Source organism: Triturus cristatus, chromosome 7, assembly GCF_964204655.1.
Source record: "Triturus cristatus chromosome 7, aTriCri1.1, whole genome shotgun sequence".
Classification (NCBI taxonomy): domain Eukaryota; kingdom Metazoa; phylum Chordata; class Amphibia; order Caudata; family Salamandridae; genus Triturus; species Triturus cristatus.
Window position 1 is genome coordinate 1,130,371,273 of NC_140590.1, and position 25,024 is coordinate 1,130,396,296.

The 25,024-nt window shown below is 48.6% G+C and overlaps 1 protein-coding gene across 4 annotated transcripts in view; it reads left to right on the forward strand.

Moving 5' to 3' along the window:
• CPLX2 (complexin 2) overlaps positions 1-25,024 on the forward strand; it is a 669,325-nt gene that overhangs the window by 431,871 nt on the left and 212,430 nt on the right. Inside the window, exon 1 of one of the 4 annotated variants that reach the window (XM_085618261.1) lies at positions 15,462-15,575. The exons of the other annotated variants lie outside the window; for them this stretch is intronic. The gene's annotated coding sequence lies outside the window, so the exon portion shown is untranslated. Of the gene's footprint in view, positions 1-15,461; positions 15,576-25,024 lie in introns of those variants that run through there. 4 annotated transcript variants of the gene reach the window in all.

The following is a 25,024-nucleotide window of genomic DNA, read 5'->3' on the forward strand; positions in this document are numbered from 1 at the left end:
AGAAAAATGGCTGTAGTGAATAAATCAGTATTGTATTGTATTGTATGGAATTATTGTATAGCGCAGTTGTCACCCAACGGGTATCCTGGCGCTTAAAGACCATGATGAAATTAGGACAGCGAGAACCGAATCAGTGACGTAGCTGAGGGGGGTGGGAGGGGCGCGGTCCGTTCCGGGCGGCACTGTTTTTGGGGTTGGCGGTATTTGTGTCTGTTGACTACCACCATCCTCCTGCACCCCGAGAAGAAGTCAGCCGCCCCTCCCCCACCCCTGCTTTTACCTGCACCCTGGCAGCAAACTGAGGGGCCGCCCCGGGTGGCAGTGGGGTCTAGCTACTCCACTTGAAGAAATGTGTCAAATGTATCAGCCAGTCCAGTTGAGCTAAATTTGAAGTATTTTATTATTGGAATGGTTCTTTACATGGTGCTTTCTATGATTGTTTAAAAGGGTTGTTTCATTGTTGAAGCCCATCTATGTTTACAGCCCGCTCTCAATGTTAAAAGATTTCTCAATGAGTCACTTCTGTAGCCAGTATTCAAATGGGCCACTGTTCTGCAGATTTTCATGTTGTTAAAACTTTCAATATTCGCGCAGTGAGATCACAGATTAAATCCCAAACTGACCTCCTAGAAGTGATGTTTCTAAACACAGCCGGCGTGCCATAAACGAGTGCACATTTAACTGCAACCGCCTGTATGTGCTGTTACCTCGTAGTCTATATGCGCCATGCTAAGTGTGTATAGATTTCTTTCTTGAGGGAGCCTTCTTTTTATCCTAAAATTCCAGATCAGTCTTGAGATAAATATGCATGTGTTTACATTTCATAACAGCTAATTTATAACACGACAGAATGTGCACCAAAGGTTTAATTTAATGTAATGCAATTTGATTTAAATTAATTTAGGTTTAGGGTTGCGGGTAGAATTGGTGAGGCAGGGTTTGATTGAGGTTACTTATTTAATTTTACATAGTTCAATTTATGGAATATTGTCTGATGAATTACATTTGTTGTTAGTGCATTTATTCGATTTAAGGTTATAAGCACCAATCGGATTAGATGAGGTTGCTTGTTCAATTTAATTACACTTAATTAAGTTTCGCATAAGGGGTAGCGTTGGTGTTGTGTCTAGCGTTAGGTTTGATATAAATGTAGAGTTGAGTAGTAGTGAGGTGGGTGCAGCAGCAAACATTGTAATATGTATCTGCATTGTCAAAATGGCGTTAGTGGGTGTAGTGGCTTTGATGTGGTGATTGGTAGTTGACTTCAAGGTAGAAATATACAACCAAAGACAGACATAAGAGAGGACAACGCATGTGCAAGATTGAGAGAATGCACGTGACCGATTCACCCTGCTATGTATGAGGAACAAGGGCACGCCAATATTAAGACCCGGGGTAATGAACGCTTAAGATTAGTAGCAATGGTCTAGAGTGGCCCCAGGGGTCCTAAGAAAAGCTTGTGCCTGAAGCAGCTTGTAATAGGGTTAAGTCAAGATGCACCAATTTAAATGGTGGTCAAATATTTTGCAACAGATACTGGGAAACACGATAGATACAATATAACATTTATTAACTCCATAAATGATATATCATAAATTATATGCTGGTTCCAGTGCTCAACAAACAAGTGTATAGTGCGTGGTGAAAAGGTGAAAGTGAAATTAAAAGAAAACATTGCATTGACAGCATTGTAGAAACTCCATGGGCAAATTAACAGAGTTTAAGGGAGGTTTTTTTTTGTTGTAAACTGATCAACGACGTTTCGATCTCAACTAATTGAGATCATCATCAGGACGTAAAAGTGAGCACTCGGAATCCTGATGTCGAATTGGATTATCGAGGTAGTCTCGATGTGGCGGGAAATTAACCGCAGCGTCTTCGCCCTATCACTTGGGTAGGTGCGTGTTCAATGTGTGGGATTCCACTGAACAAGTTAATTCGGAAGGATCGAGGGGATCAGTCCGCGCAGATTCAAGCAGCACTCAATGCTGTGTTTGTGAAAAATCACCGGGTAGTAGCTGGGGGAATCCCACACATTGAACTGCTCAACACGCGCCTACCCAAGTGATAGGGCGAAGACGCTGCGGTTAATTTCCCACCACATCATATTTTTCTTCTATCTAATTAGTAAGGAAGTTTGACCTACAGAAGTAAATAGAAGTTTGCAGACAGGATGGTATCAATGGAAGGCTATTTATTCTCAGGCCTAGCCTGGTAAATGCAGGTGGATGCTTCAGAAAGTGGTTGGGAAATAGTCAGGCATATGTGAAACTAGTGCCTCAAAAGGACAGAGAGACTGATAAGGGCTCAGGTACATGTTAGGGCAGCCTCAGGCCACTGCCTTGAAGGGCTGACTGGGCTGGTGTGGAATCAGCCGCATGCCAGAGGGCTGCAATTGGCGGTTTCGTGGAGCTGGGGAAGAGCTTGTTCACTTTGGATAATGTCCCTGAAGTGCTGCTGGGTCTGGAATAAAAGCCTCTGGAATACCGGAAGGGCTGGGGAAGGGACAGTTGCATTAGGTTTCTATTTAGAAAAGGCTAGTAGGATAGAGAGAAAAGCCATGTCAGTGCCAAGCTCATGCCTCTGAAAGGCTAGTAGGTTTAGATACTTGTCAGACTGCTGCCTCTAAAAGGCTGGTAGGATTGAGTAAGAGTCAGTAGCAGGTCAGGACATATAGAGGATGGGGTGTAATGTAATGTAATATTTTATTATTTCTGATTAAAATCATTGCAGTCATAAAAACCACAATGAAAAATAGAACCCAAACCCCATAAAACACTGGAAGAACGCATGGACTGAAGCATAAGGTCAGGTACCTTAGTAAATGAATCAGACGATGTCAAATATTTTTTAAAAGACTTTTAAAACAATCTGATTTTTCGTTTGCTCTGAATCTGTCAATAAAATTGTGATAAATAAAAATAACAGTGTTCTGCTTTGAGCAATGGCCTAAAGTTGCACTGATTTCGGCCAGTCACTAAGTTGGATTAAACACCGGTGACACCCTACTAGTAAATGCGGATCGGGCCTGGCACCTCTACTTCCTCTTCCGGTGACACTCTACTAGTGAACGCGGATCGGGCCTGGCACCTCTACTTCCTCATCTGGTGACACTCTACTAGTGAACGCGGATCGGGCCTGGCACCTCTACTTCCTCATCTGGTGACACTCTACTAGTGAACGCGGATCGGGCCTGGCACCTCTACTTCCTCATCTGGTGACACTCTACTAGTGAACGCGGATCGGGCCTGGCACCTCTACTTCCTCTTCAAGTGACACTCTACTAGTGAACGCGGATCGGGCCTGGCACCTCTACTTCCTCTTCCGGTGACACTCTACTAGTGAACGCGGATCGGGCCTGGCACCTCTACTTCCTCATCTGGTGACACTCTACTAGTGAACGCGGATCGGGCCTGGCACCTCTACTTCCTCATCTGCCGACACTCTACTAGTGAACGCGGATCTGGCCTGGCACCTCTACTTCCTCATCTGGTGACACTCTACTAGTGAACGCGGATCGGGCCTGGCACCTCTACTTCCTCTTCAAGTGACACTCTACTAGTGAACGCGGATCGGGCCTGGCACCTCTACTTCCTCTTCCGGTGACACTCTACTAGTGAACGCGGATCGGGCCTGGCACCTCTACTTCCTCATCTGGTGACACTCTACCAGTGAACGCGGATCGGGCCTGGCACCTCTACTGCCTCTTCCAGTGACACTCTACTAGTGAGTGAACGTGGAAAGGGCCTGGCACCTCTACTTCCTCTTCCGGTGACACTCTACTAGTGAACGCGGATCGGGCCTGGCACCTCTACTTCCTCTTCCGGTGACACTCTACTAGTGAACGCGGATCGGGCCTGGTACCTCTACTTCATCTTCCAGTGACACTCTACTAGTGAACGCGGATCGGGCCTGGCACCTCTACTTCCTCTTCCGGTGACACTCTACTACTGAACGCGGATCGGGCTTGGCACCTCTACTTTCTCTTCCGGTGACACTTTACTAGTGAACGCGGATCGGGCCTGGCACCTCTACTTCCTCTTCCGGTGACACTCTACTAGTGAACGCGGATCGGGCCTGGTACCTCTACTTCATCTTCCAGTGACACTCTACTAGTGAACCCTGATCGGACCTGGCACCTCTACCTCCTCTTCCGGTGCCACTCTACTAGTGAATGCGGATCGGGCCTGGCATTTCTACTTTCTCTTCCGGTGACACTCTACTAGTGAACGCATATCGGGCCTGGCACCTCTACTTCCTCTTCCTGTGATACCCTACTAGTGAACACGGATGGCCTGGCACCTCTACTTCCTTTTCCGGTGATACTCTACTAGTGAACGCGGATCAGGCCTGGCACCTCTACTTCCTCTTCCGGTGACACTCTACTAGTAAACGCGGATCGGGCCTGGCACCTCTACTTCCTCTTCCGGTGACACTCTACTAGTGAACCCTGATTGAGCCTGGCACCTCTACTTCCTCTTGCTTTCCTTCGGCCTTATATTGATCGATGACGCATGGGTAGTGAAATGTCAATCGTTATCGTTCTTTTGTGCACTATATTTAAACATTTCCCCTAATAAGCTCTGTTATATTTCTAGTGTTAAGGCAAATGTTTAGTACAATTAAAAATCCTATTAAAAAACATGGGTTTGAGAAGTTTTCGGCGTTCAGAATTAAATTCACTGCAGCAGCAAAGTAAGTGCAAGATTGATTCATTTTTGTAGTTTCAAAAGCTGCAGTGTGAGCGAAACATGTGCCATGTTTTTCCAATTGTGACTGTAATCCTTAATAGGTAGGACCATACATCGCGCCCTCAATACGGTCTGCCTGCAGGCCTGGCTGATTGGCACTCTGAGATAATACTGCAGTGTGGTTCTGTCATAGGAGAAGGTAATTGACTTGGCATGACCTGAGTGTGCAAGGTTGTGTAAGACTGTGGCTCCCAGTATAATAAGTAGATGTCTCTTTAATTTAGTTTTTATGGATGTGTGGGAAAGATCTTTGTATGAAGTGTTATGTTCTGTAAGTGTGCTTATCCTCTGGTCTGCAACAGCTGAAGTAAAACACATTAACCATGGGTTGTTCTAAGCATTGAATATCTCTTGTAGCACCATTGTCAGGGAGTCTGAGTTAGCATCCGTGACCAGATGGTGGTATTCTATAAAAGCGGATTTGTAAGCCAAGTCCTGTCTAAGCAACCCGCATTCTAGACCTAGCTGGGTGTAGAGGATAGAGTGGAGTAGATGAACGATCCCTCTATATTCTGTGCACTGCGGTTCATGCAAACTCAATGGGAGGTGTGAGGGAAAAGCCTGGTGTCCCTATGGCATTGTTGGTAGAAATGTTTCTTGTGTAACCGTTCGTTTTGCTTCTGCTGTCATCCTGCAAAGTTGGATGCTTAAATTGCACAGGGCTAAAGTTCAACTTGTCGCTTTTTTTTTTATTTACGTTAAGCGGGTCTGAAGTTTGCCAGTGTGCGATAGCCAGGTCCCTAGATAGTTATATGCCAACGAGTACCCCAGGCTGTTGGACCTAGTCGCCTTGTTTTTTGGATTTGTTCTTTTTTTCCCCCAAACGCTAAACCTTGGTTTTGGTGACATTTGCCACCAATTTGTCGTACAGATTATAAGTGTGTCGTTTGTCCATGGCACGCTGCAGGCCTACTCAAGTATGATCAAGGATGACCACGCCATCTGCATGTTGTAGGATCTGAACCTTGTGTAGACCTCAACTGGGAGAGAAGGTTCTTGTTGTGGGCAGGGCCTCACATCTAGCTGCAGTGTAAAGATTGAACAGCAGATGAGCTAGTACACACCCATGTTTAATTCCTCTATTCCTATTTATGCGTTCAGACACTTGGCTTTCAAGTCTTCACTTCACCATGGTCTTGGATTACAGGTCGCAACTTGCTTTGACCTGAGGAGGCCGACAATCTACCTTAGTCTGTGTTCCTCATAGTATCTGCTAGTCTACCCCATCAAATGCTGCTGAGTAGTCAACGAAACAGACGAACGGAGGCGCTCCGAAAAACAAAGTTGTATTATATGCCACATATGATAAAGCTAGGACATTGTCGACTATGGAGCCCCTCTGTCGAAATCCTGTTTGATGAAAATTGAATTCTTTTTTTCAGTGGACCCATTCATCTAGTTGACTTTTATAGACTTTTGCCTCAACAAGACTATCATTCAATAATTGGCCGGGTCCATTCTGTCTCCCTTCTTATAAATAGGGTCGATATATGGATACATGACAGGAATGGGGATTTGGGGATGCTGAAAATGATGCTCAATATAAGGGAGGTAACCCGTGTGCCTAGAATTCACTATCTGCTCTGAACAGAGATCCTGGTAAACGTCTGGGACCAGGGACCCAGTTTTCGAGAATTATTTTTATCACCATTTGAGCATCAGTTTTGATGATTAATTCAAAGGAATAGGCATGGTTCTCAGAATGGTGCTCCGAATAGCTGAAAGGTATTTGTGGCGGTGGGTCAGGTGTTGTGTAAAGAGATTTTATGTACTCAACCTGTATGCGTATGGTACTGAAATCTGTCCATTTTTCTAAAACTCTAACAAAACGTCTGAATTTATTCTGATCCTTTGGGGCCAGTGGTTTATGCATTATCAGCCACTGGCCTTTATAGCATTTTTATCCTCCTACAGAAAGGTGAGATATAGCCTTTATTATGTTTTTGACGTGCTGGGCTGCGGCCCTGTCGGTTTTGCTATACACCAAGATGAATCACTGACAGAATATGGGAACCAAAAATATTGTTTCAAAAATATCGTCGACCAAAATATACAGACGGTAAGTGCAAATAGGTAAGTATAGATTTACTATTCTTAACTCCACACCTATGTACCTTGACGATATATATCATCAAGGTACATATATATGGAGTTATACAGAGTAAAAGTCTACTTACCTGTAGAAACGTACCTTCACCTTATTTTTGTCCTCGATATTCTTGACACAATATCTTGTTGCACGATATTTTTGGTTCCCATATTCTGTCTAAGCACCTACCAAGGTTTAATCTTAGGAACCTTAGTTCACATGGTGGTGGGTTGGTTAGAAATATTTGTGTTTTTAAGTTGATTATATATTGAGACTGTGATTCTTGGCCTGTTAGGGATGGCGTCGTCATATTCCATCAAATTAGTAAACAAGTAGGATTCAGCCTCAAGGCTTCCCATTTTTTAAAAATGTTTGCAGTGGTCCTCTGCTCCTTATGAGAGCGCCAGAGTCCTCTGAATTCCTTGTTGCCTTTCAGTATTCTCTGATGGGGCTTCCCAGCTGAATGACGCACCCACATCACACAGGGCATCCCTTTCACTTCATTGTAAAACCGAAAATTAAACACAGACAGAACTGAGAGACTCAGAGATGAAAAGGTAATTGAGCATGGAGACTAGGCCTGGGCAGTAAATTTTGTTCAGTTCGTGGAATTTGTGATATTTTGACATTTTCGCGTTCCGCGGAGAGCACGAAAATGTCAAAACTTTCGTAACCTGCAGCGAAACGGAAGTATTTTTCTTGTTCGCTCTTTAAAAATGCATTCTCGTGCACGCGGTCGCGACTTACCAGGTCCCTGCGTTCGCCGACGAGTTTTCCTATCCGTTCGCGCGCGCCACAAGTTGTTGGATTGTTGGTAGCTGGTCGCGCTATCCTGCGAGAGTTTGCGAACACGTCATTGTGATCGCGAACAGGAAATAAGCATCGCGAGCAAGATGGCCGCGCCCATTAGCGACAGCATGGGCAAGTTGGAGATATGTTTCCCCACGAGCACGCAAAAACACATCGCGAACGGACGGGAAAAGCAATCTCCGCATCTTCGCAAAAGTTTTGCATGCTCGCTGAGATTTTGTGCAATTTCGCGATAATTTGCGAAAGTCAATTTTGCAAATTCCGCCCACCCTTAATGGAGACGCCCCCGTACGTGAAGGAGTAGATCTGTCCAGATTGGTTGCAGGAGTGAGGTGTTGGTAGTGATGCCAGAAGATTGACAGCCCTTTGACCCAGTACAGCTGTTATCATTGGCAGAGATACCCTGGAAGCAGTCTGGTAGGGCACTCTCCACGGTGAGGATATATCCTGATCATATATGTTTCAGGGTCTGGTATGTTGAAAAAGAAGCAGGATATTCTGCCTCTTTAGAGTGCCTCTTCTACCTCTTGAGTGATGAAGCTGGACAAGAATCAGCTCAAGCGAATGATGTTGCTCAGGGTTGAACCCGAATTTGAGCCGCCATCTTTAGCTACAACTTTGTTCACGTAACTGTCTTGCCAGCAGTTGCAAGAGCTAAATTGGCTCCTAACCACCTTTTCCTGAACGATTGATGGAGCATTGTCAACCTGATTACAGGTGTGCTTGTTGGTTCCCTCAGCAGGTCTGTCTGCCAACTGGCCCTGGCAGCAAGTCTGACCCATGTCTCGTGCTTCTGCTGGTCTCCGGGGCAGAGGGAGGCAATGTTATTAGCTCTATGTGGGTAGTTCCACTATGACTGAGTGGGTGGTAAGATTTCACTCTGGTGCATTCGTTGGACATGGGCGTTACCATGTCATTGTCTCGTTTACCATGAAATATTGGAAAATGTTTGTTGACTTTATTGTTTTCTGTGAGAACCGCCTTATAGCATCACTTGGTAGTTGGTGTTCTATTGAACTTGTTTTTGGTTTTGTTCAACTTTTCTTGTCTCTTCCTCTCAATGGTTTGCCTATTGGTGTAAGTGCAAGAGAAGCCTGGAAAAATTAGGGAAAGGTTGCGTGTCCCAGGTTATCTTCAGGGATATCTCTATGAGTACCTCCATTTAGAGTTGAGGGCAGACATGTGGTTTCCGTTGTGGCAACAGGCAGTTTGATGTTTAAAATAGGGTCGCCTGCTTGTATAGCAGCTACCTTGGGATTGTGATCACTATTGACTTTAAGCCATACAGAATTGTGACCATAAGGGGAAGATTCTCATTTTAAGCCATTTATCTTTTTCAAATTTTAGACTAGGAGGGTGAGCAAATCAGGAAGAATGTGAAATGTGCCAACCATTGGAGTGCGAATGCAATTAGAGGTGGCTTTAGAGGTGATGAGTTTACCACTATTATCTTCGAATTTATTAATTTTCAAATCTAAATTTGTAATGTTGTTGGCCGGAAATTGTAGACAGTCCATCTGAAGCTACAGTTTGTGTGACCTCCATTTTAGAGCGTTTGTGGCCTTAAGTAGGGTTGAATTAGTAGATACCAGGACGTTATCAGTGGGTGTTATCGGTATATTGTTAGAACCCCGTCATCCTTTTGTCATCGTAGTGCATGTTCCACCTCCTCTAGGAGTCTAGTGTCAAAGTCACCAAGAACTAAGCTTTCAGTGCAATTTTCATTGTTAGCCAAGCCCTTCATTGAAAAAGTTTGAGGTGCTACTGTCGTAGATAATTCAATAATCAATATGACCTCCGTGTCCTTATTACCGTGATGAATTTGTGCTATTGTTCCCACCACATGTTGTTGTGGAGTAGGTAGTATTGTCTCAGCCAATGAGGGTGAGAGCTTTGAAGAGTTGTGGGGCCAAGACAAGTTTCAGCCTTGCATCCGTAAGGCATGTGGCAGACAAACCTGTTCGGGTGCGAAGGACCAACTGCCGTACATCCTTTGTACCCATGATCTCCCGTGTATTGTGGATATATTGAGGCCCCAGCGAACAGGTCGCTCGCCAGCCTGACCTTGCTAGGCCCTATATACAGTGTTCAGGTCCCAAATTGCCATTTCCCTATGATTAACCATCAGGGTCGGACTGGCCTATAGGGCAATCAGGCAGTGTCCGATGAACTGGTCTGACAAGTTAGTGTGTGGGTCAGTTTTTAGGCAGTTTGTGGGCCTGCTTTATGGTCCTCTGGGTCGGAGTTTACTGTTGATTTTCTTGATATTAAAACACATTTCCTGCAGCAAGCTCAAGTCCATGCAGCCTTCTATACCTTGCAGACATTCATACACAGTGGCTTTACAAGTTCAAAACTGCCTTGATTTACAAACATGGGCCTCTTTTTCAGCTATCATTGGGGGGGGCTAATATTTGGCATCCAGGCCTTTTTGCCATCCCAGGAACCATTGCAATATGCAGGGAAATCTCCAGAGAAATGGAGCCCGTGACCCCCACAGCAGAGGTGGGAATCTCTCCACAGGAGGTAGATCCATATGGCTCTGGGACCTTCAAAGCCCTATGCTTTGCACGCCCTTCCTCAATGCGCTTCTCAGCTCCACTCCACGGTCCATGGTTGCGTGATTGCATGAACAAGAGTCTTCGATTGCACGACTATATGGCTGGAGGTCGAGCTTCAGTGCTCGGAGTTACTGCAGATTAGGGCTGAGCAGTGCTTAATTTGAGCTGGTGGTTTCCGGTGCTACGCACCAGCACTAAATTGTCGACACCGGACTTGACAGTGCCACAAGGTAATGCTGTTTGGATAATTTAGAGATGACAACAACAGTTAATTAATAATTCATTCTACATTAAAAATTACTACTACATTCCGCCCAAGCCATTCTTATATCTTCTGGGGCCTGAAATAGTCCGAATTGTCACACTTGTAGGAGTGTGATGATTAGTAGTTGTATTGTTACTATCATTGGCAGCACAGCAGGGGCGATGTGTGGTGTAAGCTTCAGTGGCCTCCTGACGAGAGCCCTGGCACTTATGTTTTTTACAAATTAAGCACTGCGGGTTCAGCACAGTTCTGAGTTTTAGCGAATGAAATTACTGCTACCAGAGAGGCCTGTGTTCCGGTTCTTAACTGAACGCAGCAGCTATGGGTTGCCAGAGCAGTAAGATGGTGAGCTTCTAGGGAAGCCACATTATAAGGAGCTGGGGAGGAGCAGAACCAGGCTGAACAGCAGGGCATGGGAAAGGCTGGGGAGTAGTCAGTTACAACTAGGCTGCCACCTCAGAGCATCTGGCAGGGCTGGTAGGAGTCAGTTGCACATCAGACAGGCCCTCTGAGAGGCTAGTAGGGCTGTGGTGTGGTCAGTTTCACATCAGGCTACTGCCTGTAGATGTTGGTTGGGTTTGTAGGTGTTGGCTACACTTCAGAGCAATGTATCTGAAAGGCTTAAAATGGTGTTGCTTCAACAAGTTTAGGTACATTGTGTGCATTGAAATCAGGATGTTGGCTCCTCTGATTGAAAATATATAGTGTTTTAACCATTGCCTAATTTGTAAAAAAAAATTTAAAAAAGGCCAGGGCCCTTGTCAGAAGGCCGCCGCAGCTTGCACCACATATTGCCACTGCCAGCAGTGTCAATGACAGTAGGTACACATCTAGTGACCATCACACTGCTATGAACACGACAATTCAGACTGTTTGGGGCCCCAAAGCTATTAGAATGGCATGGGTGGCAGGTATTAGTTGTTTTTAATGTATATTGAATTAATAAACAATTTTTATACTGCTCACCTTTAAATTACACATACAGTGCTAATTGCTGATGTTGGAAATTAAGTGCCAGCATCGGAAACCACCGGCTCAAATTAAGCACTGGTTTTAACCTAGTCCACACATACAAACTACATACCTCTTTCCAATTTGTCCAAGCCATCTTATGAAGAACTTATGGGTTATCTGTTGGACAGTTAGTGCAAGAGTCAATTTGGGCAATAAACCCATGAGTCAATCTTCCATAAACTGTTGATATATGTTTTTGAAGGGCTGAGAAGAGGTCAGTTATATGTCAGACACTATATCTAAAAGGTCGTTAGGACCATGGTGCTCAGTTGTCTGTAGCCTCCTTCACTCCACTCATGAGCAGCACAGCTCACTTCTTCCTCCCCCCCCCCCCCAGCACCTTGAGACCCTCACGGGTGAGTAGCGCGCTTTACCAACCCCTGATTGATTGATTGACTGTCTCTCCTTTGCATGGGCACTGGCTCCCACATGCCGCACCGCTCCACTTTGTCTAGTGCAGCATCGACTTTGGTTCAGATTTGCCCCAGCTTTACACCGTCACTAGCACGACGCAGGGCTGTGCATCAACGAAGCCATGATTTACTTTCCAACACAAATAGTGTTTTGCACTGGAACAGTGTCCTTCTCACAGTGCCAAATCTGCTTTGCGTCGCTTTGTGCCAAGGGCGTTACTGGGGCAGATGAGCAGAAAAATCTATAGGTCCAATCAACTAAGATAGCCTGACCAGACTTTGCATCAAACCTTACTCATTGTGAGGGCAGGTGCAGACCAGGGGGAGTGCATTTATTCCCCCTAGAAATGGATACATGTGCGCTGAGCACTCATCCAATATGTCTGACTCTTCTTCGGTGGCCTACACATAGGAATCTATAGTGTAAAGGTGCACCGCGAGTACAAATCTATGCAAGACAGTGCTCTGTGCCATGGTACAATGCTGTGTGTCCTAGAAGGCAGCCCATTTGTGCACCAGTGCAGGAGATGACACCAGCAGCAGAATAGCTTATGTAAATATTGTGCTACGCTGTGTTTTCCCCCTTTGCGCAACCTGGAGGAACATATTTGGATGCTGCGCTGCGTTGAGTGAAATATGAACTGACAAGGGCCTTTGTGTGAAAATGGGATAGAACCCAGGTCCCCAAGCCTGTGACCGCAGGGACAGAGTGTAATGGGGTAACCCAAACGGCCCGAATCTATTACCGCGGCAGAAAATTGATAGAAATAATGAATAACCAGCCTGATGGCAGAAGACAGCGCTAAGGAGTGCACACAGCTCTAGTTATTAGCACCATGACATTTCCATGACTAATTTATGAACTCCTGTGGCTATTCCTGGGACAAACGAGAGGCTCTGGAGCTGTTGTCAAAGCAGTCAGGCCTGATTAATCTGTGAGAGGCGGGGGGGGGGGGGGTTGCACTGCCCGCAGCCCACTCTCCCTGACCGAAAACACAAGAGCCTCTTCCAGCCCCAGTCTCGCTTGTTCTTACTGGAGACACAGGAGGAAGGTGTCCATCTGTTCTCACACAACCACTGTTTGTATTAGCTTTGCTATCTGAAAACAAGCATTGGAAAAGCCAATAGGCCTCGCTTGCACTTTGAGTCCTACTATAACATTAACAAGTGTTCTGTAGTAAAAAAAAAAAAAAGGCGTTATGTGCACAATGCATTTATGAGTTAAAGAATTTAGCCCCAGATTTACTAAGATTTTGTGTCGAGAGTACGCCACTTTAGTGGTGCAGTCCCGAAGCAAAATAATGTTTGGCGTTTACTAAGCCATACAAAGCCACTTTGATTGGCTTTTCATGGTTTACAAAATACAAAGTAATGCAACATGGTGCATAGCTCTGTCTTACTTGCGTTACTTTGCATCGAGTAGACGTTACATGAGTGGAGCTTGGCATGCCCATCCTTCCACCCATTTATTTTTACACAAACCTAGATTTACAGAGACTTGTAAACCTGGGTTTGGGCCAGAATGGTGCACCTACCCGACAGAGGCGCACCGAGGAGAAATATCTTTTTTTCACCTTGTTACGTCCTTTGTCCATGTTTGCTGGATTCCGCAGCACGCATAGAAAGAGGAATATGCCTCTATGGATTGTTTCTATGCCGCACGGTATCCCTTCCTGCACAAAAACAATCCTGCCCGTAACACAGGCACAGTTGCACTATGGTGCAATGGTGCCTTAGTTGCTTCTAGAGAGCACACGGTGCCCTTGCACACGGCGGGGAGCAGACATACTCCATATATATGTAAATGTGGACCATTTCCTCTCTCTTTCTTTAACGCAGCACAGCGCACCAATTTCCCTCGCTGCACCCCGTTGTGTGAAAAAATAGTCAATGTACCCCTCAATGTGTGCTAATTTAGTGTGCTTTTGAGATGTAAAATAGGCCTACGTGCATTGCAAAATAACACTCTCTAGCAGGCAGACTGAGACACAAAACATACAACTGCATGAGGTAAGTAAAAGATAGTTGGGTCTGTCTGCCTTGTACTCCATCAAACCCTCGGGCTTGGTGATTTGGCGGTCAGCCATCCAGCTGTATGAATATATCCTTTTAGTGGCTAGCTCCCTCCTTTGTTTACAGAGCACATAAGCGCAGGTGGCATTCAAAGACTGGCCCACCTCGCCTGTAAGAAGCAAACAAAAGAGTCACTCAGTGCTGAATGCATTTCACATGTTGCTAGCGAGGGCGGTGCCGCAAGCATGGACAAATCCCTTCATTGCCTTCTGGTTTGCTTTATTGGTGTTGTCTGGTTTTAATCTGTGTGTGCGGCACCGCTTCTTGACTGGGTGTGTGGAGCCGGGGGTGACACTAGGTGAGCAGTGCATTTCCAACATCGGTGCCTTATGCAGGCACATGGACCGGACATGTGCCACCTCCTGCCCTCCCAGAGGGAGTGGAAGGTCCCTTGGTACACTTGGCAGGTGTCCATCCCCGGACATAAGAGGGTGAGATCGGTTCTGTGTGTGGTGGGCGGGGCCTGCACTTAGCATGTGTGAGCTGGGCCTGCTCTGCTCCCGGGGTGCTGACTTCCAGAGGGGGCGCTGGAGATCCCTGCAGCAGTCTTCCGGAGACTTGGATCAAAAGAAAAGTGTTAACACTGCCTCAAAACGCTTCTGGCGCTCTGGTCTGCTTTTGTGTTTTTCTTTTCATGGCGCTCCTTACCCCTGCTACCCTCACTTGCCTCCTCCTCCTGCCAAATGTTCGATACATACACAATTAAAGAAGGTATGTGCGGGGAGTGGGGGGCGGCAAATTGGGTTTCGCCCATTGACTCCCTGAGCAAATGCCCGCTCTTGATGTCGGGAGCTGTTCAGGGGACATTCAGGGCACCTGTGGGGTCCTTGCAAGTTCCCGCCCTCCACCCAGCAGCCTGTTCCGGTGAGGTATTATTAGCCACCTGTAAGAAGGCCGAGTGAGGCAGGTGTTCTCATGGTGGGAAGAGACAAAGTTTTCACGAAAGGCAAGGGCTGCTACCTCCTTAGCCCTTTAACGCATGCCACCACCCCTTTTGGTGGGGAGTAGGGGGTATGAGATAGAGAGAGAGATCGGGGATGTCGTAGTGTTTTGTTCAAAGCTGTCCTGTAAATGTTTGCACACTAATCTGTGGTATTACCCCCACCCCGCCCACCGCACCCTCGCCGGGCTCGGACTGCGCGCACAGAAAGGCAGATGTCCAAGTATTGCCTTCAAGTACTTTGAAAACAAGGCCGTCGGCCGTCGGCCTTCGGCCTTCATCTCTAGTGCAAAAGCAGTGCACGAGAACACGACAAGAGGAGGAGAAAGGAGACGAGGAAAAAAGGCAGGGAGGGAAGGAGAGAGAGAGAGAAAGAGGGGCAGTGGGGGGAGGCGGAGAAGCGATGGACGGGATAAAAGTGAGAGAGCGGATGGAGGAAAGCAGAGGAGCGACTGTGGGAGGAGATAAGGGAGGTGCCAGAATGGAGGAGGGCGAGGGGCTGGTCTGTGATTGGGCGCCTCGGTGCTCATGAGCCATTCTCCGGTGGAGGGTACTGTACTCTCGAGCTGCTAGATGCTGGGCCGGGACTGACAAGTGACTTCACAAACAGTCCTCCGTAAGAGAGTGCGCAGGCAGGAGCCAGGCTGGAGTCGGAACCGGTGAGTGCTTCAATCCTCCTCCAGGGGGGCGGGGGCTGTTGGAGAATCAGAAGAGAGCGTGGAAGAAGTGAACGGAGGCTGTGGTGCTGAAAGGACAGCTCCCATTGTCCGAGCCACTGGTTGTGGTGCTGAACGGACAGCTCCTTTCATCCCATAGTCCGAGCCACTGGTTCTTTTCCTCTTTACAACTGCCGTCCCTTCTCTCAGGGGGGACACGAAAAGCCCTCTCAGAATACTGTTGATTTCCAGCTACCTTCTTTCAGGGAGTACAGTGCTTCTCCCACAGGGATCAAAATATGTGCTCCCCCATTAGGTTTTTTTTTGTTCCCTGCTTTCCTCTGGGGACCACACGTTCCCTTTGGAAAGTCCGTCTTGTCCTCTTTCATCTCATGAAGCAGGGCTCCCCCTCGCCTTCTTGCAAGTACACGCTCCCTGCTTCAGGAAACACTGGTTCCCTCCCTCCCTCACACAGAGTATACCAGGGTACACACCGGGGTACACCCTATCTCCATCACCTGTGATGGAGCACAGGCGCGCATCCCTGGAGAAGCAAAGTTCTACCTCTCGCTGAGAGTTCTGTTTCCTCTCCTACTTTTTGGGAGCACAGTTCTCTCTCTGCTCTGGGACTGGAAACAGTGGCGCCCCTCCCCGAGCCACCCCCCAAGCGAGCATATAATAACGGCCTCTTAGTTTACGGGCTGCAGGGCGAACTGTAAATGGTTACTTGATGTAAAAGTGGGTAAACCACATTATGTTACGCTTTTCTGTTATGCAGCCTTAGCAGCATGATCTGCGACGCTGTTCTGCTTCTGGGCGCTGTTTTCATCCATTGTAAAGATAAGAACGTGGCCTTCTTTGCATGAAGGCTATGTGTTTTCCGTGATCTGGTTACATGGTATCAGGTTATACTGTCTGCAGGTAGGAGGCAGTTATTCCTGAGAGCCCCGTGAGTTGATAGAAAGGTCGTGGGAGACTCCCAGGAGTAGATCGGGAGCTCGTGACTGGCACTGAACCAGAATCAGTTTCTGTGCCTGTTTTTTTTTTTTTGTAGTGGACCGGGAGCTTGTGACTTGCATTGAGACACAATGTGACTTCTTGACTTTCTTACAAGAAGGACTCCGGCCGCTTTGAGTTCGTTTCTGTGCCCGTTTTGGGGTATCAGTCACTCGCTCACTTCTGGGCAGATTTCAAGCCTGAACTCTGGTATGTACGCCTGCTATTGAAGAATGGGAATATGTCCCGTGCCATCCGTCTGTGGCAGGTGTGGTGGGCGGGATAATATGTGTTGTGTGTGGCAGGTTTCCATAAAACGTTATTCCCAGATTTTTGACAACTTTCATCCTGTGGGATTTGGGCCAAACGACGCTGCTCATGCGCGGGATTTGCTGAGCATTCGATGAGCCAACAGCAGTGATACCTGTAGTGATCCACTCGGTGCTGAATAATTTGTGTCATCCAGTAGTGTATGGCTGAAATGTGCTCTTGTGAGCATGGTCAGGCGCCGTACTAATGAGATCATCGCTGCGCATGGTCCATGTACAGTTGGTTGCGTGGCGGCAAATGACATGGATGGATTAGTAAACCCACACCGAAGCACTTACCAGCTAGACTCAACAACACTCGCAGGGTATTGGGTGCTACATTTTATAATAAAGCCAATATAAGTCAAACTCCTGTCACACCGTAGTCATGGTGAAAAACGTCAGCAGAAGCCTTATCTTGGCTGAGCATATATGTTAGCCTGGTCTTGGCATGCTTCACCCAGACACACATAGCAGCCGGGTATCAGAAGGGGGTGTGCAGGGCAGACGTCATCCTGGGCAGACATGTCAGCCTTGCCCTATCTCCCAGGGCGTGCATGGGAGCCTCTTGTTGAATCAAACTTTCCATGGCAGCCCTGAGCCTGATCCAGCGTGGCAGCGCTGCCCCAGGATCCCCCCACACATGGCCGCCTTGTTTAGATACAGGATATACAAGGCAGCCTGATAAATGATGGCAGCCCTGTCCCAGGATCAATGAGGCTGCCTTCATGGGTGCACTGCATCCAGCTGAGGAGGGGAGGCACTACCTTTGTCAACACACTGCACCCCACAGAGGAGACACAACCTTTATCAGCACACTGCACCCCACAGAGGAGGGGAGACACTGACTTTATCAACACACTGCAACTCACAGAGGAGGGGAGACACCGCCTTTATCAACACACTGCACCCCACAGAGGAGACACAACCTTTATCAACACGCTGCACCTCACAGAGGGGAGACACCGCCTCACAGAGGGGAGACACCGCCTTTATCAACGCACTGCACCCCACAGAGGAGGGGAGACACCGCCTTTATCAATACACTGCACCTCACAGAGGAGGGGAGACACCGCCTTTATCTACACACTGCACCCCACAGAGGAGACACAACCTTTATCAACACGCTGCACCTCACAGAGGGGAGACACCGCCTCACAGAGGGGAGACACCGCCTTTATCAACACACTGCACCCCACAGAGGAGGGGAGACACCGCCTTTATCAACACACTGCACCTCACAGAGGAGGGGAGACACCGCCTTTATCTACACACTGCACCTCACAGAGGAGGGGAGACACCGCCTTTATCAACACACTGCACCTCACAGAGGAGGGGAGACACCGCCTTTATCAACACACTGCACCTGACAGAGGAGGGGAGACACCGCCTTTATCAACACACTGCACCCCACAGAGGAGGGAAGCTGCAGTCTTCATCAACAAACTGCACCCCACAGAGTCAGGGAGATACTGCCTTCACCAACACACTGCACCCCACAGAGTAGGGGGGCACTGCCTTCATCGACACATTGCACTCCACAGAGGTGTGGAGATGCTGCCTTCACCAACACACTACCCCCCCCCCCCCCAGTGGTGTGGGGATGCTGCCTTCATCACCACACTGCATCTCACAGATGAGAGAATAGGCTACCTTCATCACCACATTCATCCCACAGACGAGGGGAGATGCAGACTTCATCAACACACGGCATCCCGTGGAGAAGGAGAGAGCTGCCTCTGTGCTGTGAGAAGAGTTTTAAATAATTAAAGTGTGTTACTGCCGGAGGAAGTGTGTTTGTGTGAGAGGCCGAGGGTAGCAGATGTACGCTCTTTGATGTTGGATTTACATTTTTAGGGGTTGGCAAGGTTCCAGGTCACCTGTAACGATTCTCTGGGCACCCAGAGGTTATGCAGTCATAAATACCTAAAGAACAAATACAGAAAATATAAAAGTAAAAAAAAGTGTGAACCCTTTTACTCTGGAATCACGTTGTCTTCTTTCTTGATAACGTTAGTCTTCGGCTCTGCCTTAAGTCGGCCTTAGGCGTCGGTTGGGGGTTTGTGTCGGTGTTAGCCACAGGCCCAAAGCACAAGTCTGCGGTTAGTTACAGGGTTACCATTAGGCACAGTTTCAGGGGTAGGGTGAGGTTTAACGGTAAGGCTGGGGTCGGGGAATAAGAGCAATGTGCGGCTTTTGAACATTAGTTCCTTCCCTTTCAAATGAGCAATACGTCCATAGCACCACTCTGCACCTTCAGACTTCCAACACTACACCTGCAGCCCACCCTACACCTTCAGAGTTCCAACACTACACCTGCAGCCCACCCTGCACCTTCTGATCTTCAGCACTACACCTGCAGCCCGCCCTGCGCCTTCTGATCTTCAGCACCTCACCTGCAGCCCACCCTGCGCCTTCTGATCTTCAGCACTACACCTGCAGCCCACCCTGCACCTTCTGATCTTCAGCACTACACCTGCAGCCCGCCCTGCACCTTCTGATCTGCAGCACTACACCTGCAGCCCGCCCTGCGCCTTCTGATCTTCAGCACTACACCTGCAGCCCGCCCTGCGCCTTCTGATCTTCAGCACTACACCTGCAGCCCGCCCTGCGCCTTCTGATCTTCAGCACTACACCTGCAGCCCCCCTACACCTTCTAATCTTCAGCATAACACCTGCAGCCCGCCCTGCGCCTTCTGATATTCAGCACTACACCTGCAGCCCACCATGCACCTTCTGATCTTCAGCACTACACCTGCAGCCCACCCTACACCTTCAGAGTTCCAACACTACACCTGCAGCCCACCCTGCACCTTCTGATCTTCAGCACTACACCTGCAGCCCGCCCTGCGCCTTCTGATCTTCAGCACCTCACCTGCAGCCCGCCCTGCGCCTTCTGATCTTCAGCACTACACCTGCAGCCCGCCCTGCACCCTCTGATCTTCAGCACTACACCTGCAGCCCGCCCTGCGCCTTCTGATCTTCAGCACTACACCTGCAGCCCGCCCTGCACCCTCTGATCTTCAGCACTACACCTGCAGCCCGCCCTGCGCCTTCTGATCTTCAGCACTACACCTGCAGCCCGCCCTGCGCCTTCTGATCTTCAGCACTACACCTGCAGCCCGCCCTGCGCCTTCTGATCTTCAGCACTACACCTGCAGCCCACCCTACACCTTCTGATCTTCAGCATAACACCTGCAGCCCGCCCTGCGCCTTCTGATATTCAGCATAACACCTGCAGCCCACCCTGCACCTTCTGATCTTCAGCACTACACCTGCAGCCCACCCTGTACTTTCTGATCTTCAGCACTACACCTGCAGCCCGCCCTGCGCCTTCTGATCTTCAGCACTACACCTGCAGCCCGCCCTGCGCCTTCTGATCTTCAGCACTACACCTGCAGCCCCCTTACACCTTCTGATCTTCAGCATAACACCTGCAGCCCGCCCTGCGCCTTCTGATATTCAGCACTACACCTGCAGCCCACCATGCACCTTCTGATCTTCAGCACTACACCTGCAGCCCACCCTACACCTTCAGAGTTCCAACACTACACCTGCAGCCCACCCTGCACCTTCTGATCTTCAGCACCTCACCTGCAGCCCGCCCTGCGCCTTCTGATCTTCAGCACTACACCTGCAGCCCGCCCTGCACCCTCTGATCTTCAGCACTACACCTGCAGCCCGCCCTGCGCCTTCTGATCTTCAGCACTACACCTGCAGCCCGCCCTGCGCCTTCTGATCTTCAGCACTACACCTGCAGCCCGCCCTGCGCCTTCTGATCTTCAGCACTACACCTGCAGCCCACCCTACACCTTCTGATCTTCAGCATAACACCTGCAGCCCGCCCTGCGCCTTCTGATATTCAGCATAACACCTGCAGCCCACCCTGCACCTTCTGTTCTTCAGCACTACACCTGCAGCCCACCCTGTACTTTCTGATCTTCAGCACTACACCTGCAGCCCGCCCTGCGCCTTCTGATCTTCAGCACCTCACCTGCAGCCCACCCTGCACCTTCTGATCTTCAGCACTACACCTGCAGCCCACCCTGCACCTTCTGATCTTCATCATAACACCTGCAGCCCACCCTGCACCTTCTGATCTTCAGCACTACACCTGCAGCCCACCCTGCACCTTCTGATCTTCAGCACTACACCTGCAGCCCACCCTGCACCTTCTGATCTTCAGCACTACACCTGCAGCCCACCCTGCACCTTCTGATCTTCAGCACTACACCTGCAGCCCACCCTGTACCTTCTGATCTTCAGCACTACACCTGCAGCCCACCCCGCACCTTCTGATCTTCAGCACCTCACCTGCAGCCCACCCTGCACCTTCTGATCTTCAGCACTACACCTGCAGCCCACCCTGCACCTTCTGATCTTCAGCATAACACCTGCAGCCCACCCTGCACCTTCTGATCTTCAGCACTACACCTGCAGCCCACCCTGTACCTTCTGATCTTCAGCATAACACCTGCAGCCCACCCTGCACCTTCTGATCTTCAGCATAACACCTGCAGCCCACCCTGCACCTTCTGATCTTCAGCACTACACCTGCAGCCCACCCTGTACCTTCTGATCTTCAGCACTACACCTGCAGCCCGCCCTGTGCCTTCTGATCTTCAGCACTACACCTGCAGCCCGCCCTGCACCTTCTGATCTTCAGCACTACACCTGCAGCACACCCTGCACCTTCTGATCTTCAGAACTACACCTGCAGCACCCTGCACCTTCTGATCTTCAGCACTACACCTGCAGCCCACCCTGCACCTTCTGATCTTCAGCACTACACCTGCAGCACCCTGCACCTTCTGATCTTCAGCACTACACCTGCAGCCCACCCTGCACCTTCTGATCTTCAGCACTACACCTGCAGCACCACTGCACCTTCTGATCTTCAGCATAACACCTGCAGCCCACCCTGCACCTTCTGATCTCCAGCACTACACCTGCAGCCCACCCTGCACCTTCTGATCTTCAGCACTACACCTGCAGCCCACCCTGCACCTTCTTATCTTCAGCACTACACCTGCAGCCCACCCTGCACCTTCTGATCTTCAGCATAACACCTGCAGCCCACCCTGCACCTTCTGATCTTCAGCACCACACCTGCAGCCCACCCTGCACCTTCTGATCTTCAGCATAACACCTGCAGCACACCCTGCAACTTCTGATCTTCAGCACTACACCTGCAGCCCACCCTGCACCTTCTGATCTTCAGCATAACACCTGCAGCCCACCCTGCACCTTCTGATCTTCAGCACTACACCTGCAGCCCACCCTACGCCTTCTGATCTTCAGCACTACACCTGCAGCCCGCCCTGCACCTTCTGATCTTCAGCATAACACCTGCAGCCCACCCTGCGCCTTCTGATCTTCAGCACTACACCTGCAGCCCACCCTGTGCCTTCTGATCTTCAGCACTACACCTGCAGCCCGCCCTGCGCCTTCTGATCTTCAGCACTACACCTGCAGCCCACCCTGTGCCTTCTGATCTTCAGCACTACACCTGCAGCCCACCCTGCGCCTTCTGATCTTCAGCACTACACCTGCAGCCCGCCCTGCGCCTTCTGATCTTCAGCATAACACCTGCAGCCCACCCTGCGCCTTCTGATCTTCAGCACTACACCTGCAGCCCACCCTGTGCCTTCTGATCTTCAGCACTACACCTGCAGCCCGCCCTGCGCCTTCTGATCTTCAGCACTACACCTGCAGCCCACCCTGTGCCTTCTGATCTTCAGCACTACACCTGCAGCCCACCCTGCGCCTTCTGATCTTCAGCACTACACCTGCAGCCCACCCTGTGCCTTCTGATCTTCAGCACTACACATGCAGCCCACCCTGCGCCTTCTGATCTTCAGCACTACACCTGCAGCCCACCCTGCAACTTCTGATCTTCAGCACTACACATGCAGCCCACCCTGCACCTTCTGATCGTCAGCATAACACCTGCAGCCCACCCTGCACCTTCTGATCTTCAGCACTACACATGCAGCCCACCCTGCACCTTCTGATCGTCAGCATAACACCTGCAGCCCACCCTGCGCCTTCTGATCTTCAGCACTACACCTGCAGCCCGCCCTGCGCCTTCTGATCTTCAGCACTACACCTGCAGCCCACCCTGCACCTTCTGATCTTCAGCATAACACCTGCAGCCCGCCCTGCACCTTCTGATCTTCAGCACTACACCTGCAGCCCGCCCTGCGCCTTCGATCTTCAATACTATACCTGCAGCACAACCTGCACCTTCAGAGTTCCAGCACTACACCTGCATGACGCTGAGTCATCTGACTCGGCGTGTGTCAGATGAGCTGACACAGGCTCCTCTGTCAGCAGCTGATGCTTACCTCACCGACGAAGGAGGCAGCTCTTCTCTGTGAATTGCCAGGCCCAAACTGTGCGTAGGGAAAATAAATAATAATAAGGAAATTCACTTATTAATAAATAAGGAAATCTGTGAGGTGCTCAGCATTGCTATCTCAAAGTCTGCTATGGCTATACTGAATAAGCAGCTACCTACATTATTATCATATAAAATCGCTTTATTGATGTCATAACTACACTTTTATAATTGCCTTATTAACCTTCTTGCTTACTCAGATTTGCTTGAAAATGCACTATTTGCCCACTCTTTTTTCAAAACATTTTCGGGGGGGGGGGGGAGGAGTACTCACCACCGAACCCCTCTTGTAGCGGTCGTGCTCGCTCGCCACTATCGCTTACCACAAGTCACTCATCACAAACGTTTATGCCCAACCACTTTCAAATGTCACCAGCCGCCACTGACTTCAGCAGTACACCTGCAACACTTCTGTGGCATCCGTGTGTCAGCATTGCACCCCAAACAGCACACTCTGCAGCTTTGGGGAATGCAGCTTCAGGGAAGGAAGAGTAGGTTTTAACACCTGTGATAAAGTTGTAAGCAGATATGATGGGGCTACCAACAATAGGTACTCACACAAGTGGTCACATAGCAAAAAGGTGAAGCTGCTGGGAATGGCGAAAAGAGGGTGCACATATTGTGTGTTTTATGTAACTTGGGATTCTTTTCAGGATTATGTTCATTACCGTTGTCATAATTCAATGAAGTTAAATCTCATATTATATGCAGTATAATAGTTCAGGGGTGACACTTTAGGTACTATACACTATGGCCATATGAGGGCATGCATGTGCTTATTAAACACATTGGGGCTGATTCCTAATATCATTTATCAGTATGGGAAGCACTGTTACAGGAGTTCTCTTCCCAAAAGCATCCGACTCCCTTTTAATACAATTGGAAAGAGGGCACAGCTCTTTGTACTAATTGTATATGAATAACTTTGGAATATTCACATTTTATTTCTATGTTATGTTTTTAGGAACCCAATCACAAAGGCATGTAAGAGTAAGAGAACGAGTACTCTTTTCATACCTTTACATGCCTTTGTGGTTCTGTCCCCTTCCATGGTGCGGGACCTGAGGCCTGTCTTCTTGGGATGTTGCATTCCCATGCTCTTGTCTCCCATTGTTCTTTAACCCCTTCAGTGCCCCGCCCTTTCCCCCTCCTGTGCCGGCCGTTACATTAGCGGGCGGGGTTCATGACGAGATAGTCTCGTCATGGGCACAGCGCAACCGTGCTCCATGACGAGACTATCTCGTCATGGGCACTGAAGAGGTTAAGAGCCATTCCGGAGAAACTAAGTGCCTGATTTAGAATTTGACAGACCGGCATGCTATCACAAACGTGATGGATTTTCCGTCTGCCTTATTACAAGTGGATTATAACCAGGGCTCCCGGTTTTATGATATTTATTTTTTTAATCTCTCTGTTTGTATTTATCCATATTTATTTTTTGGCCATTTTATTAGTATTTATCCATATTTATTTTGTGATTTGTGAATAAATTATGTCAGAACTTGTATATTTCCACATTTATTTAACTGATAAAAATGCATGGACGCTTTGAAGTGTGTGGATTTTAGCCCATTAAATAGCCACATATAATACAACAAATCACCTATATGAAATTTGCAGCATTATCCTACACATATATGTTGAGATCTGCATTGATTTAGGGAAATCTCAACCAGTACTTTAACTCCCCATGCCGTCAATCTGCTCTGCTGTTCACCTGGAATTTATAAATGACTGCATAGAAAGTC